This window comes from Pogoniulus pusillus, chromosome 42 (assembly GCF_015220805.1).
Source record: "Pogoniulus pusillus isolate bPogPus1 chromosome 42, bPogPus1.pri, whole genome shotgun sequence".
In the NCBI taxonomy this organism is placed as follows: domain Eukaryota; kingdom Metazoa; phylum Chordata; class Aves; order Piciformes; family Lybiidae; genus Pogoniulus; species Pogoniulus pusillus.
This window is the reverse complement of record NC_087305.1, coordinates 4103712-4106889: the sequence shown is the minus strand read 5'-3', so window position 1 is coordinate 4106889 and position 3178 is coordinate 4103712.

The following is a 3178-nucleotide window of genomic DNA, read 5'->3' as shown; positions in this document are numbered from 1 at the left end:
GGGTGGGGGCAGAAGGATTGAGGTGCACAGAGGGTTTGGGGTGCAGGTGGCTCCTGGTTTGGGGTGCAGAAGGATTGAAGTGCACAGAGGGTTTGGGATGCAGGTGGCTCCTGGTTTGGGGTGCAGCTGGAGCAGGGTGCACAGAGGGTTTGGGGTGCAGGTGGCTCCTGGTTTGGGGTGCAGAAGGATTGAGGTGCACAGAGGGTTTGGGGTGCAGGTGGCTCCTGGTTTAGGGTGCAGGTGGCTCCTGGTTTGGGATGCAGAAGATTGGGGTGCACAGAGGGTTTGGGATGCAGGTGGCTCCTGGTTTAGGGTGCAGGTGGCTCCTGGTTTGGGGTGCAGAAGGATTGAGGTGTACAGAGGGTTTGGGGTGCAGGTGGCTCCTGGTTTAGGGTGCAGGTGGCTCCTGGTTTGGGGTGCAGAAGGATTGAGGTGTACAGAGGGTTTGGGGTGAAGGTGGCTCCTGGTTTGGGATGCAGAAGGATTGAGGTGCACAGAAGCTTTGGGGTGCAGGTGACTCCTGGTTTAGGGTGCAGCTGGAGCAGGGTGCACAGAGGCTTTGGGGTGCAGGTGCCTCCTGGTTCAGAGCCCAACCCTTTTTGGCTGCAGGGGTGGTTCAGGGCATGGGTCCCTCCCAGTGCAGGACAGGGCTGGTTTGGGGTGCACAGTTGGTTCAGAGTGCAGGTCCCTCCCGTCTCTGGGTGCTGTCGGAGCAGGGTGCCCGCCTGTGCCAAGGCACATCACTGGTTCGGGCACAGCTGGACTGGGATGCACAGCTGGTTTGCGGCCAGGGTCCCTCCCGGCTTGGCAGCAGCCGAGACGATCCAAGGTGCAGAGAGCTGGGGATGCAAGTGACTCCCGGTCCAGGACCAGAGCAGGATGAGAGTCCCTCCCGGTTCAGGGTGCGGGTCGCTCCCGGTCCAGGGCCGGAGAAGGGTCGAGGTGCAACTGGATGGAGATTTGGGTCCCTCTCGGTTCGGGATGCAGCAGGTTCGGGGTGCAGATCCCTCCGGGTTCAGAATCGGAGCAGGGTGAGGGTCAGTCGAGGTTCAGGGTGCGAGTCTCTCCCTTCTCATTTAGGACTGGAGAAGGGTTCGGGGTGCAGCCGGTTGGGGCTGTGGATCCCTCCCTGATCGGAGTGCAGCCGGTTGGGGCTGTGGATCCCTCCCGGTTCGGGGTGCAGCCGGTTGGGGCTGTGGATCCCTCCCGGTTCGGAGTGCAGCCGGTTGGGGTTGTGGATCCCTCCCTGATCGGAGTGCAGCCGGTTGGGGCTGTGGATCCCTCCCTGATCGGAGTGCAGCCGGTTGGGGCTGTGGATCCCTCCCGGTTCGGGGTGCAGCCGGTTGGGGCTGTGGATCCCTCCCGGTTCGGGGTGCAGCCGGTTGGGGCTGTGGATCCCTCCCTGATCGGAGTGCAGCCGGTTGGGGTTGCGGATCGCTCCCGGTTCGGAGTGCAGCCGGTTGGGGTTGCGGATCCCTCCCGGTTCGGAATGCAGCCGGTTGGGGTTGCGGATCCCTCCCGGTTCGGAATGCAGCCGGTTGGGGCTGTGGATCCCTCCCGGTTCGGAATGCAGCCGGTTGGGGTTGCGGATCCCTCCCGGTTCGGAATGCAGCCGGTTGGGGCTGTGGATCCCTCCCGGTTCGGGGTGCAGCCGGTTGGGGCTGTGGATCCCTCCCGGTTCGGGGTGCAGCCGGTTGGGGCTGTGGATCCCTCCCTGATCGGAGTGCAGCCGGTTGGGGTTGCGGATCGCTCCCGGTTCGGAGTGCAGCCGGTTGGGGTTGCGGATCCCTCCCGGTTCGGAATGCAGCCGGTTGGGGCTGTGGATCCCTCCCGGTTCGGAATGCAGCCGGTTGGGGTTGCGGATCCCTCCCGGTTCGGAGCGCAGGTCTCTCCCGCTCGGGGATGCGGATTCCTCCCTGTTCGGGGTGCAGGTTCCTCCCGGTTTGGGGTGCAGCTGGTTGGGGGTGCGAGTCTCTCCCTGTTCGGGGTGCAGCTTGTGCGTCCCTCCCGGTTCGGGATTCAGGTCCCTTCTGTTTCAGCTCCGGGTCAGAATACGGCTCCCTCCCGGTTCGAGCTGCGGGTTCCTCCCGGTTCGAGCTGCGGGTTCCTCCCGGTGCGGGGTGCAGCCGGTTCAGGGTGCGGGTCCTTCCCGGCGCAGGAGCGGAGCGGAGTCGGGTTGCAGCCGGGGCCGGTGCCGCGCAGGCGACTGCTGCGGGAGAGCCACGATCGGGTCTTTTATCAGCGGAGCGGGCGGTGCCAGCCAGCGCTGGGCAGAGCCGGCACCGAGAGCCCTCCCCCGCCCCCCCTCGGCCCCTCCCGACCCCCCTTAGTCACGGACAGCCTTCCTCCGGCCCTCTCCCCCCCAGCCACTCCGCCCTGCCCGGGGTGGGGGTTGTCTAGCAGCCCTCCCCTCTGCCCAGACCTGCCCTTCCCAGCGGGCAAGGAGCCTCCAGGACTCCCCATACTCCTTCGTGCACCCCCATTTTCATACCTCCTCATCCTCCGTCCAACCACTTTGCCCTCAGAGCCTCCCTGAGGGGGCTGAGGGGTGTCTAGGGCCAAAGCACAAAGCTGCTGCTGCTGCTGCATTTTGTGCCTGATGTGACAGCCATGGGATGGCTCCAAGAGGCTTTGCATCGTGGGCAGGGAGTGCTTTGCATCCCTCATGATCAAAGCAGATGTCTGGCTTGTCAAAGAAGGAAAAGCTTTTCCTGCTCCACTGCACCCAGGGTGTGCCCAGGTGGCCAAGGAGGACCAGCAGCTCCCTGGCCTGGAGCAGCAATGGTGTGGGCAGCAGGAGCAGGGTAGGGATTGGGCCCCTGAGAGGCCACATCTTGAGTGCTGGGATCAGTTGAGGGGCCCTCACCCCGAGAAGGGCACTGAGGAACTGGAGCAGATGGAGAGGAGGGCAACAAAGCTGGAGAGGAGAGCTGGGGAGAGGGAGCTGGGGGTGTTGAGCCTGGAGGAAAGGAGGCTGAAGGGAGACCTTTCTGGCCCTCTACAGCTCCCTGAGAAGAGGCTGGAGTCAGGTGGGGGTTGGGCTCTTCTGCCAAGCAACAAAGGAGAGGGCAAGAGTAAATGACCTCAAGTTGTGCCAGGCTGCCCCAGGGAGGTGGTGGTGGAGTGCCCATCCCTGGAGGCGTTCAAGAGATGAGGAAGGTGGTTCAGTGGCAGTGGC